This window comes from Triticum aestivum, chromosome 3A (assembly GCF_018294505.1).
Source record: "Triticum aestivum cultivar Chinese Spring chromosome 3A, IWGSC CS RefSeq v2.1, whole genome shotgun sequence".
In the NCBI taxonomy this organism is placed as follows: Eukaryota; Viridiplantae; Streptophyta; class Magnoliopsida; order Poales; family Poaceae; genus Triticum; species Triticum aestivum.
In genome coordinates this window covers 433,020,572-433,034,947 of record NC_057800.1, presented here as the reverse complement: position 1 = coordinate 433,034,947, position 14,376 = coordinate 433,020,572, and positions in this window count along the sequence as shown.

Genomic DNA, 14,376 nt, shown 5'->3' with positions numbered 1-14,376 from the left:
ATATGTAGATGACATACTTTTGATGGGAAATGATATAGAACTCTTGGACAGCATTAAGGCCTACTTGAATAAAAGTTTTTCAATGAAGGACCTTGGAGAAGCTGCATATATATTAGGCATCAAGATCTATAGAGATAGATCAAGACGCCTCATAGGTCTTTCACAAAGCACATACCTTGATAAGATATTGAAGAAGTTCGATATGGATCAGTCTAAGAAGGGGTTCTTGCCTGTGTTGCAAGGTGTGAAATTGAGCTCAGCTCAATGTCCGACCACGGCAGAAGATATAGAAGAGATGAGTGTCATCCCCTATGCCTCAGCCATAGGTTCTATTATGTATACCATGCTGTGTACCAGACCTGATGTAAACCTTGCCGTAAGTTTGGTAGGAAGGTACCAAAGTAATTCCGGCAAAGAACACTGGACAGCGGTCAAGAATATCCTAAAGTACCTGAAAAGGACTAAGGAAATGTTTCTCGTCTATGGAGGTGACGAAGAGCTCGTCGTAAAGGGTTACGTCGACGCTAGCTTCGACACAGATCTGGATGACTCAAAGTCACAAACCGGATACGTGTATATTTTGAATGGTGGGGCAGTAAGCTGGTGCAGTTGCAAGCAGAGCGTCATGGCGGGATCTACAAGTGAAGTGGAGTACATGGCAGCCTCGGAGGCAGCACATGAAGCAATTTGGGTGAAGGAGTTCATCACCGACCTAGGAGTCATACCCAATGCGTCGTGGCCGATCAAGCTCTTCTGTGACAGCACTGGAGCTATTGCTCTTGCCAAGGAGCCCAGGTTTCACAAGAAGACAAGGCACATCAAGCGTCGCTTCAACTCCATTCGTGAAAATGTTCAAGATGGAGACATAGAGATTTGTAAAGTACATACGGACCTGAATGTAGCGGATCCGTTGACTAAACCTCTCCCTAGAGCAAAACATGATCAACACCAGAATTCCATGGGTGTTCGATTCATCACAATGTAACTAGATTATTGACTCTAGTGCAAGTGGGAGACTGTTGGAAATATGCCCTAGAGGCAATAATAAAAGCATTATTATTATATTTCCTTGTTCATGATAATTGTCTTTATTCATGCTATAATTGTGTTATCCGGAAATCGTAATACATGTGTGAATAATAGACAACAACATGTCCCTAGTAAGCCTCTAGTTGACTAGCTCATTGATCAACAGATAGTCATGGTTTCCTGACTATGGACATTGTATGTCATTGATAACGAGATCACATCATTAGGAGAATGATGTGATGGACAAGACCCAATCCTAACATAGCATAAGATCGTATAGTTCGTTTGCTAGAGTTTTCCAATGTCAAGTATCTTTTCCTTAGACCATGAGATCGTGTAACTCCCGAATACCGTAGGAGTGCTTTGGGTGTACCAAACGTCACAACGTAACTGGGTGATTATAAAGGTATACTACGGGTATCTCCGAAAGTGTCTGTTGGGTTGACACGGACCAAGACTGGGATTTGTCACTCCGTATGACGGAGAGGTATCACTGGGCCCACTCGGTAATGCATCATCATAATGAGCTCAAAGTGACCAAGTGTCTGGTCACGGGATCATGCATTACGTTACGAGTAAAGTGACTTGCCGGTAACGAGATTGAACGAGGTATTGGGATACCGACGATCGGACTCAGGCAAGTAACACACCGATTGACGAAGGGAATTGTATACGGGGTTGTTTGAATCCTCGACATCGTGGTTCATCCGATGAGATCATCGAGGAGCATGTGGGAGCCAACATGGGTATCCAGATCCCGCTGTTGGTTATTGACCGGAGAGCGATCTCGGTCATGTCTACATGTCTCCCGAACCCGTAGGGTCTACACACTTAAGGTTCGGTGATGCTAGGGTTGTAGGGATATGTATATGCAGTAACCCGAATGTTGTTCGGAGTCCCGGATGAGATCCTGGACGTCACGAGGAGTTCCGGAATGGTCCGGAGGTAAAGAATTATATATAGGAAGTGCTATTTCGGGCATCGGGACAAGTTTCGGGGTCACCGGTATTGTACCGGGACCACCGGAAGGGTCCCGGGGGGTCCACCGGGTGGGGCCACCTGTCCCGGGGGGCCACATGGGCTGTAGGGGGTGCGCCTTGGCCTACATGGGCAAAGGGCACCAGCCCCAAGAGGCCCATGCGCCTAGGGTTTCAAGGGAGGAAGAGTCCTAGGAGGGGAAGCCACCTCCTAGGTGCCTTGGGGAGGAGGGATTCCTCCCCCTTGGCCGCACCCCCCTAGGAGATTAGATCTCCTAGGGCCGGCACCCCCCCTGGGCCCTCCTATATATAGTGGGGGAGATGGAGGACTTCTTACCTTGATCTTTGGTGCCTCCCTCTCCCTCTCCAACACCCCCTCCTCCTCCATTGTGCTTGGCGAAGCCCTGCCGGAGTATTGCAGCTCCATCACCACCAGGCCGTCGTGCTGTTGCTGGAGCCATCTCCCTCAACCTCTCCTCCCCCCTTGCTGGATCAAGAAGGAGGAGACGTGGCTGTTCCGTACGTGTGTTGAACGCGGAGGTGCCGTCCGTTCGGTGCTAGGATCTTCGGTGATTCGAATCACGTCGAGTACGACTCCCTCATCCCTGTTCTTTGAACGCTTCCGCTCGCGATCTACAAGGTACGTAGATGCATCTAATCACTCGTTGCTAGATGAACTCCTAGATGGATCTTGGTGAAACTGTAGGAAAATTTTTGTTTTCTGCTACGTTCCCCAACAGTGGCATCATGAGCTAGGTCTATTCGTAGTTCTCTTGCACGAGTAGAACACAATTTGTTGTGGGTGTTGATGTTGTCAACTTTCTTGCCGCTACTAGTCTTATCTTGCTTCAACGGTATTGTGGGATGAAGCGGCCCGGACCAACCTTACACGTACGCTTACGTGAGACCGGTTCCACCGACTAACATGCACTAGTTGCATAAGGTGGCTGGCGGGTGTCTGTCTCTCCCACTTTAGTTGGAGCGGATTCGATGAAAAGGGTCCTTATGAAGGGTAAATAGAAGTTGACAAATCACGTTGTGGCTTTCACGTAGGTAAGAAAACGTTCTTGCTAGAACCCTACTTCAGCCACGTAAAACTTGCAACAACAATTAGAGGACGTCTAACTTGTTTTTGCAGCAAGTGCTTTGTGATATGATATGGCCAAAGTTGTGATGAATGATGAATGATCTATATGTGATGTATGAGATGTTCATGCTATTGTAATAGGAATCACGACTTGCATGTAGATGAGTATGACAACCGGCAGGAGCCATAGGAGTTGTCTTTACTTTTTGTATGACCTGCATGTCATTGAGAAATGCCATGTAAATTACTTTACTTTATTGCTAAACGCGTTAGCCATAGTAGTAGAAGTAATAGTTGGCGAGCAACTTCATGGAGACACGATGATGGAGATCATCATGATGGAGATCATGGTGTCATGCCGGTGACAAGATGATCATGGAGCCCCAAGATGGAGATCAAAGGAGCTATGTGATATTGGCCATATCATGTCACTATTATTATTTGATTGCATGTGATGTTTATCATGTTTTGCATCTTGTTTACTTAGAACGACGGTAGTAAATAAGATGATCCCTTATAATAATTTCAAGAAAGTGTTCCCCCTAACTGTGCACCGTTGCGACAGTTCGTTGTTTCGAAGCACCACGTGATGATCGGGTGTGATAGATTCTAACGTTCACATACAACGGGTGTAAGACAGATTTACACACGCAATACACTTAGGTTGACTTGACGAGCCTAGCATGTGTACAGACATGGCCTCGGAACACAGAAGACAGAAAGGTCGAGCATGAGTCGTATAGAAGATACGATCAACATGAAGATGTTCACCGACGTTGACTAGTCCGTCTCACGTGATGATCGGACACGGCCTAGCTAACTCGGATCATGTTATACTTAGATGACTAGAAGAGGGATGTCTATCTAAGTGGGAGTTCATTATAATCTGATTAGATGAACTTAATTATCATGAACTTAGTCTAAAATCTTTACAATATGTCTTGTAGATCAAATGGCCAATGTAGTCCTCAACTTCAACGCATTCCTAGAGAAAACCAAGCTGAAAGACGATGGCAGCAACTAGACGGACTGGGTCCGGAACCTGAGGATCATCCTCATAGCTGCCAAGAAAGATTATGTCCTACAAGCACCGCTAGGTGACGCACCTGTTCTCCCTGCAGAACAAGACGTTATGAACGCTTGGTAGGCACGTACCGATGACTACTCCCTCGTTCAGTGCGGCATGCCAGCTTAGAGCCGGGGCTCCAAAAGCGTTTTGAGAGACACGGAGCATATGAGATGTTCGAAGAGCTGAAAATGGTTTTCCAAGCTCATGCCCGGGTCGAGAGATATGAAGTCTCCGACAAATTCTTCAGCTGTAAGATGGAGGAAAATAGTTCTGTCAGTGAGCACATACTCACTATGTCTGGGTTACATAACCACTTGACTCAGCTGGGAGTTAATCTCCCGGATGACGCGGTCATTGACAGAATCCTTCAGTCGCTTCCACCGAGCTACAAGAGCTTTGTGATGAACTTCAATATGCAGGGGATGGAAAAGACCATTCCTGAAGTATTTGCTATGCTGAAATCAGCAGAGGTAGAAGTCAAGAAGGAACATCAAGTGTTGATGGTCAATAAAACCACTAAGTTCAAGAAGGGCAAGGGTAAAAAGAACTTCAAGAAGGACGGCAAGGGAGTTGCCGCGCCCGGCAAGCAAGCTGCCGGGAAGAAGCCAAAGAATGGACCCAAGCCCGAGACTGAGTGCTTTTATTGCAAGGAGAGTGGTCACTGGAAGCGGAACTGCCCCAAATACTTAGCAGACAAGAAGGCCGGCAAAGCAAAAGGTATATGTGATATACATGTAATTGATGTGTACCTTACCAGTACTCGTAGTAGCTCCTGGGTATTTGATACCGGTGCGGTTGCTCACATTTGTAACTCAAAACAGGAGCTGCAGAATAAACGGAGACTGGCGAAGGACGAGGTGACGATGCGCGTCGGGAATGGTTCCAAGGTCGATGTGATCGCCGTCGACACGCTGCCTCTTCATTTACCTACGGGATTAGTTTTAAACCTAAATAATTGTTATCTAGTGCCAAGTTTGAGCATGAACATTGTATCAGGATCTCGTTTAATGCGAGGTGGCTACTCATTTAAATCCGAGAATAATGGTTGTTCTATTTATATGAGAGATATGTTTTATGGTCATGCTCCGATGGTGAATGGTTTATTCTTAATGAATCTCGAGCGTAATGCTACACATGTTCATAGTGTGAGTACCAAAAGATGCAAGGTTGATAATGATAGTCCCACATACTTGTGGCACTGCCGCCTTGGTCACATAGGTGTCAAGCGCATGAAGAAGCTCCATGCTGATGGACTTTTAAAGTCTCTTGATTACGAATCATTTGACACGTGCGAACCATGCCTCATGGGTAAAATGACCAAGACTCCGTTCTCAGGAACAATGGAGCGAGCAACCAACTTATTGGAAATCATACATACTGATGTGTGCGGTCCAATGAGTGTTGAGGCTCACGGTGGCTATCGTTATGTTCTCACCCTCACTGATGACTTAAGTAGATATGGGTATGTCTACTTGATGAAACACAAGTCTGAAACCTTTGAAAAGTTCAAGGAATTTCAGAGTGAGGTTGAGAATCAACGTGACATGAAAATCAAGTTCCTATGATCAGATCGTGGAGGAGAATACTTGAGTCACGAGTTTGGCACACACTTAAGAAAATGTGGAATAGTTTCACAACTCACGCTGCCTGGAACACCTCAGCGTAATGGTGTATCCGAACGTCGTAATCGCACTCTATTAGATATGGTGCGATCTATGATGTCTCTTGCCGATTTACCGTTATCTTTTTGGGGCTATGCTTTAGAGACTGCCGCATTCACTTTAAATAGGGCTCCGTCGAAATCCGTTGAGACGACACCGTTTGAATTATGGTTTGGGAAGAAACCAAAGCTGTCGTTTCTAAAGGTTTGGGGATGCGATGCTTATGTCAGGAAACTTCAACCTGAAAAGCTCGAACCCAAGTCGGAAAAATGCGTCTTCATAGGATACCCTAAAGAAACTACTGGGTATACCTTCTACCTCAGATCCGAAGGCAAGATCTTTGTTGCCAAGAATGGGTCCTTTCTGGAGAAAGAGTTTCTCTCGAAAGAAGTAAGTGGGAGGAAAGTAGACCTTGATGAAGTATTACCTCTTGAACCGGAAAATGGCGCAACTCAAGAAAATGTTCCTGAGGTGCCTGCACCGACTAGAGAGGAAGTTAATGATGATGATCAAGATACTTCTGATCAAGCTCCTACTGAAATTCGAAGGTCCACAAGGACACGTTCCGCACCAGAGTGGTACGGCAACCCTGTCTTGGAAATTATGTTATTAGACAACGGTGAACCTTCAAACTATGAAGAAGCAATGGCGGGCCCGGATTCCGACAAATGGCTAGAAGCCATGAAATCCGAGATAGGATCCATGTATGAAAACGAAGTATGGACTTTGACTGACTTGCCCGTTGAGCGGCGAGCCATAGAAAATAAATGGATCTTTAAGAAGAAGACAGACGCGGATGGTAATGTGACCATCTATAAAGCTCGGCTTGTCGCTAAGGGTTATCGACAAGTTCAAGGGGTTGACTACGATGAGACTTTCTCACCGGTAGCGAAGCTGAAGTCCGTCCGAATCATGTTAGCGATTGCCGCATTCTATGATTATGAAATATGGCAAATGGACGTCAAAACGGCATTCCTTAATGGTTTCCTTAAGGAAGAATTGTATATGATGCAGCTGGAAGGTTTTGTCGATCCTAAGAATGCTGACAAGGTGTGCAAGCTCCAACGCTCGATTTATGGGCTGGTGCAAGCATCTCGGAGTTGGAACATTCGCTTTGATGAGATGATCAAAGCGTTTGGGTTTACACAGACTTATGGAGAAGCCTGTGTTTACAAGAAAGTGAGTGGGAGCTCTGTAGCATTTCTCATATTATATATAGATGACATACTTTTGATGGGAAATGATATAGAACTCTTGGACAGCATTAAGGCCTACTTGAATAAAAGTTTTTCAATGAAGGACCTTAGAGAAGCTGCATATATATTAGGCATCAAGATCTATAGAGATAGATCAGGACGCCTCATAGGTCTTTCACAAAGCACATACCTTGATAAGATATTGAAGAAGTTCAATATGGATCAGTCTAAGAAGGGGTTCTTGCCTGTGTTGCAAGGTGTGAAATTGAGCTCAGCTTAATGTCCGACCACGGCAGAAGATATAGAAGAGATGAGTGTCATCCCCTATGCCTCGGCCATAGGTTCTATTATGTATACCATGCTGTGTACCAGACCTGATGTAAACCTTGCCGTAAGTTTGGTAGGAAGGTACCAAAGTAAACCCGGCAAAGAACACTGGACAGCGGTCAAGAATATCCTGAAGTACCTGGAAAGGACTAAGGAAATGGTTCTCGTCTATGGAGGTGACGAAGAGCTCGTCGTAAAGGGTTACGTCGACGCTAGCTTCGACACAGATCTGGATGACTCAAAGTCACAAACCGAATACGTGTATATTTTGAATGGTGGGGCAGTAAGCTGGTGCAGTTGCAAGCAGAGCGTCATGGCGGGATCTACATGTGAAGCGGAGTACATGGCAGCCTCGGAGGCAGCACATGAAGCAATTTGGGTGAAGGAGTTCATCACCGACCTAGGAGTCATACCCAATGCGCCGGGGCCGATCAAGCTCTTCTATGACAACACTGGAGCTATTGCTCTTGCCAAGGAGCCCAGGTTTCACAAGAAGACAAGGCACATCAAGCGTCGCTTCAACTCCATTCATGAAAATGTTCAAGATGGAGACATAGAGATTTGTAAAGTACATACGGACCTGAATGTAGCGGATCCGTTGACTAAACCTCTCCCTAGAGCAAAACATGATCAACACCAGAATTCCATGGGTGTTCGATTCATCACAATGTAACTAGATTATTGACTCTAGTGCAAGTGGGAGACTGTTGGAAATATGCCCTAGAGGCAATAATAAAAGCATTATTATTATATTTCCTTGTTCATGATAATTGTCTTTATTCATGCTATAATTGTGTTATCCGGAAATCGTAATACATGTGTGAATAATAGACAACAACATGTCCCTAGTAAGCCTCTAGTTGACTAGCTCGTTGATCAACAGATAGTCATGGTTTCCTTACTATGGACATTGGATGTCATTGATAACAGATCACATCATTAGGAGAATGATGTGATGGACAAGACCCAATCCTAACATAGCATAAGATCGTATAGTTCGTTTGCTAGAGTTTTCCAATGTCAAGTATCTTTCCTTAGACCATGATATCGTGTAACTCCCGGATACCGTAGGAGTGCTTTGGGTGTACCAAACGTCACAACGTAACTGGGTGACTATAAAGGTACACTACAGGTATCTCCGAAAGTGTCTGTTGGGTTGACACGGATCAAGACTGGGATTTGTCACTCCGTATGACGGAGAGGTATCACTGGGCCCACTCGGTAACGCATCATCATAATGAGCTCAAAGTGACCAAGTGTCTGGTCACGGGATCATGCATTACGGTACGAGTAAAGTGACTTGCCGGTAACGAGATTGAACGAGGTATTGGGATACCGACAATCGGATCTCGGGCAAGTAACATACCGATTGACGAAGGGAATTGTATACGGGGTTGTTTGAATCCTTGACATCGTGGTTCATCCGATGAGATCATCGAGGAGCATGTGGGAGCCAACATGGGTATCCAGATCCCGCTATTGGTTATTGACCGGAGAGCGATCTCGGTCATGTCTACATGTCTCCCGAACCCGTAGGGTCTACACACTTAAGGTTCGGTGACGCTAGGGTTGTAGGGATATGTATATGCAGTAACCCAAATGTTGTTCGGAGTCCCGGATGAGACCCCGGACGTCACGAGGAGTTCCGGAATGGTCCGGAGGTAAAGAATTATATATAGGAAGTGCTATTTCGGGCATCGGGACAAGTTTCGGGGTCACCGGTATTGTACCGGGACCACCGGAAGGGTCCCGGGGGGTCCACCGGGTGGGGCCACCTGTCCCGGGGGGCCACATGGGCTGTAGGGGGTGCGCCTTGGCCTACATGGGCCAAGGGCACCAGCCCCAAGAGGCCCATGCGCCTAGGGTTTCAAGGGAGGAAGAGTCCTAGGAGGGGAAGGCACCTCCTAGGTGCCTTGGGGAGGAGGGATTCCTCCCCCTTGGCCGCACCCCCTAGGAGATTAGATCTCCTAGGGCCGGCGCCCCCCCCCCTTGGCCCTCCTATATATAGTGGGGGAGATGGAGGACTTCTTACCTTGATCTTTGGTGCCTCCCTCTCCCTCTCCAAGACCCCCTCCTCCTCCATAGTGCTTGGCGAAGCCCTGCCGGAGTACTGCAGCTCCATCACCACCACGCCGTCGTGCTGCTGCTGGAGCCATCTCCCTCAACCTCTCCTCCCCCCTTGCTGGATCAAGAAGGAGGAGACGTGGCTGTTCCATACGTGTGTTGAACGCGGAGGTGCCGTCCGTTCGGTGCTAGGATCTTCGGTGATTCGAATCACGTCGAGTACGACTCCCTCATCCCCGTTCTTTGAACGCTTCCGCTCACGATCTACAAGGTACATAGATGCATCTAATCACTCGTTGCTAGATGAACTCCTAGATGGATCTTGGTGAAACCGTAGGAAAATTTTTGTTTTCTGCTACGTTCCCCAACAGTGGCATCATGAGCTAGGTCTATGCGTAGTTCTCTTGCACGAGTAGAACACAATTTGTTGTGGGTGTTGATGTTGTCAACTTTCTTGCCACTACTAGTCTTATCTTGCTTCAACGGTATTGTGGGATGAAGCGGCCCGGACCAACCTTACACGTACGCTTACGTGAGACCGGTTCCACCGACTAACATGCACTAGTTGCATAAGGTGGCTGGCGGGTGTCTGTCTCTCCCACTTTAGTTGGAGCGGATTCGATGAAAAGGGTCCTTATGAAGGGTAAATAGAAGTTGACAAATCACGTTGTGGCTTTCACGTAGGTAAGAAAATGTTCTTGCTAGAACCCTACTTCAGCCACGTAAAACTTGCAACAACAATTAGAGGACGTCTAACTTGTTTTTGCAGCAAGTGCTTTGTGATATGATATGGCCAAAGTTGTGATGAATGATGAATGATCTATATGTGATGTATGAGATGTTCATGCTATTGTAATAGGAATCACGACTTGCATGTCGATGAGTATGACAACCGGCAGGAGCCATAGGAGTTGTCTTTATTTTTTGTATGACCTGCGTGTCATTGAGAAACGCCATGTAAATTACTTTACTTTATTGCTAAACGCGTTAGCCATAGTATTAGAAGTAATAGTTGGCGAGCAACTTCATGGAGACACGATGATGGAGATCATGATGATGGAGATCATGGTGTCATGCCGGTGACAAGATGATCATGGAGCCCCAAGATGGAGATCAAAGGAGCTATGTGATATTGGCCATATCATGTCACTATTATTATTTGATTGCATGTGATGTTTATCATGTTTTGCATCTTGTTTACTTAGAACGACGGTAGTAAATAAGATGATCCCTCATAATAATTTCAAGAAAGTGTTCCCCCTAACTGTGCACCGTTGCGACAGTTCGTTGTTTCGAAGCACCACGTGATGATCGGGTGTGATAGATTCTAACGTTCACATACAACGGGTGTAAGACAGATTTACACACGCAATATACTTAGGTTGACTTGACGAGCCTAGCATGTGTACAGACATGGCCGCGGAACACAGAAGACAGAAAGGTCGAGCATGAGTCGTATAGAAGATACGATCAACATGAAGATGTTCACCGACGTTGACTAGTCCGTCTCACGTGATGATCGGACACGGCCTAGCTAACTCGGATCATGTTATACTTAGATGACTAGAAGAGGGATGTCTATCTAAGTGGGAGTTCATTATAATCTGATTAGATGAACTTAATTATCATGAACTTAGTCTAAAATCTTTACAATATGTCTTGTAGATCAAATGGCCAACGTAGTCCTCAACTTCAATGCATTCCTAGAGAAAACCAAGCTGAAAGACGATGGCAGCAACTAGACGGACTGGGTCCGGAACCTGAGGATCATCCTCATAGCTGCCAAGAAAGATTATGTCCTACAAGCACCGCTAGGTGACGCACCTGTTCTCCCTGCAGAACAAGACGTTATGAACGCTTGGCAGGCACGTACCGATGACTACTCCCTCGTTCAGTGCGGCATGCTTTACAGCTTAGAGCCGGGGCTCCAAAAGCGTTTTGAGAGACACAGAGCATATGAGATGTTCGAAGAGCTGAAAATGGTTTTCCAAGCTCATGCCCGGGTCGAGAGATATGAAGTCTCCGACAAATTCTTCAGCTGTAAGATGGAGGAAAATAGTTCTGTCAGTGAGCACATACTCACTATGTCTGGGTTACATAACCACTTGACTCAGCTGGGAGTTAATCTCCCGGATGACGCGGTCATTGACAGAATCCTTCAGTCGCTTCCACCGAGCTACAAGAGCTTTGTGATGAACTTCAGTATGCAGGGGATGGAAAAGACCATTCCTGAAGTATTTGCTATGCTGAAATCAGCAGAGGTAGAAGTCAAGAAGGAACATCAAGTGTTGATGGTCAATAAAACCACTAAGTTCAAGAAGGGCAAGGGTAAAAAGAACTTCAAGAAGGACGGCAAGGGAGTTGCCGCGCCCGGCAAGCAAGCTGCCGGGAAGAAGCCAAAGAATGGACCCAAGCCCGAGACTGAGTGCTTTTATTGCAAGGAGAGTGGTCACTGGAAGCAGAACTGCCCCAAATACTTAGCAGACAAGAAGGCCGGCAAAGCAAAAGGTATATGTGATATACATGTAATTGATGTGTACCTTACCAGTACTCGTAGTAGCTCCGGGGTATTTGATACCGGTGCGGTTGCTCACATTTGTAACTCAAAACAGGAGCTGCGGATTAAACGGAGACTGGCGAAGGACGAGGTGACGATGCGCGTCGGGAATGGTTCCAAGGTTGATGTGATCGCTGTCGGCACGCTGCCTCTTCATTTACCTACGGGATTAGTTTTAAACCTCAATAATTGTTATTTAGTGCCAAGTTTGAGCATGAACATTGTATCAGGATCTCATTTAATGCGAGGTGGCTACTCATTTAAATCCAAGAATAATGGTTGTGCTATTTATATGAGAGATATGTTTTATGGTCATGCTCCGATGGTGAATGGTTTATTCTTAATGAATCTCGAGCGTAATTCTACACATGTTCATAGTGTGAGTACCAAAAGATGCAAGGTTGATAATGATAGTCCCACATACTTGTGGCACTGCCGCCTTGGTCACATAGGTGTCAAGCGCATGAAGAAGCTCCATGCTGATGGACTTTTAGAGTCTCTTGATGACGAATCATTTGACACGTGCGAACCATGACTCATGGGTAAAATGACCAAGACTCCGTTCTCAGGAACAATGGAGCGAGCAACCAACTTATTGGAAATCATACATACTGATGTGTGCGGTCCAATGAGTGTTGAGGCTCGCGGTGGCTATCGTTATGTTCTCACCCTCACTGATGACTTAAGTAGATATGGGTATGTCTACTTGATGAAACACAAGTCTGAAACCTTTGAAAAGTTCAAGGAATTTCAGAGTGAGGTTGAGAATCAACGTGACATGACAATCAAGTTCCTATGATCAGATCGTGGAGGAGAATACTTGAGTCACGAGTTTGGCACACACTTAAGAAAATGTGGAATAGTTTCACAACTCACGCCGCCTGGAACACCTCAGCGTAATGGTGTATCCGAACATCGTAATCGCACTCTATTAGATATGGTGCGATCTATGATGTCTCTTGCTGATTTACCGTTATCTTTTTGGGGCTATGCTTTAGAGACTGCCGCATTCACTTTAAATAGGGCTCCGTCGAAATCCGTTGAGATGACACCGTTTGAATTATGGTTTGGGAAGAAACCAAAGCTGTCGTTTCTAAAGGTTTGGGGATGCGATGCTTATGTCAGGAAACTTCAACCTGAAGAGCTCGAACCCAAGTCGGAAAAATGCGTCTTCATAGGATACCCTAAAGAAACTACTGGGTATACCTTCTACCTCAGATCCGAAGGCAAGATCTTTGTTGCCAAGAATGGGTCCTTTCTGGAGAAAGAGTTTCTCTCGAAAGAAGTAAGTGGGAGGAAAGTAGACCTTGATGAAGTATTACCTCTTGAACCGAAAAATGGCGCAACTCAAGAAAATGTTCCTGAGGTGCCTGCACCGACTAGAGAGGAAGTTAATGATGATGATCAAGATACTTCTGATCAAGCTCCTACTGAAATTCGAAGGTCCACAAGGACACGTTCCGCACCAGAGTGGTACGGCAACCCTGTCTTGGAAATTATGTTGTTAGACAACGGTGAACCTTCAAACTATGAAGAAGCAATGGCGGGCCCGGATTCCGACAAATGGCTAGAAGCCATGAAATCCGAGATAGGATCCATGTATGAAAACGAAGTATGGACTTTGACTGACTTGCCCGTTGAGCGGCGAGCCATAGAAAATAAATGGATCTTTAAGAAGAAGACAGACGCGGATGGTAATGTGACCATCTATAAAGCTCGGCTTGTCGCTAAGGGTTATCGACAAGTTCAAGGGGTTGACTACGATGAGACTTTCTCACCGGTAGCGAAGCTGAAGTCCGTCTGAATCATGTTAGCGATTGCCGCATTCTATGATTATGAAATATGGCAAATGGACGTCAAAACGGCATTCCTTAATGGTTTCCTTAAGGAAGAATTGTATATGATGCAGCCGGAAGGTTTTGTCGATCCTAAGAATGCTGACAAGGTGTGCAAGCTCCAACGCTCGATTTATGGGCTGGTGCAAGCATCTCGGAGTTGGAACATTCGCTTTGATGAGATGATCAAAGCGTTTGGGTTTACACAGACTTATGGAGAAGCCTGTGTTTACAAGAAAGTGAGTGGGAGCTCTGTAGCATTTCTCATATTATATGTAGATGACATACTTTTGATGGGAAATGATATAGAACTCTTGGACAGCATTAAGGCCTACTTGAATAAAAGTTTTTCAATGAAGGACCTTGGAGAAGCTGCATATATATTAGGCATCAAGATCTATAGAGATAGATCAAGACGCCTCATAGGTCTTTCACAAAGCACATACCTTGATAAGATATTGAAGAAGTTCAATATGGATCAGTCTAAGAAGGGGTTCTTGCCTGTGTTGCAAGGTGTGAAATTGAGCTCAGCTCAATGTCCGACCACGGCAGAAGATATAGAAGAGATGAGTGT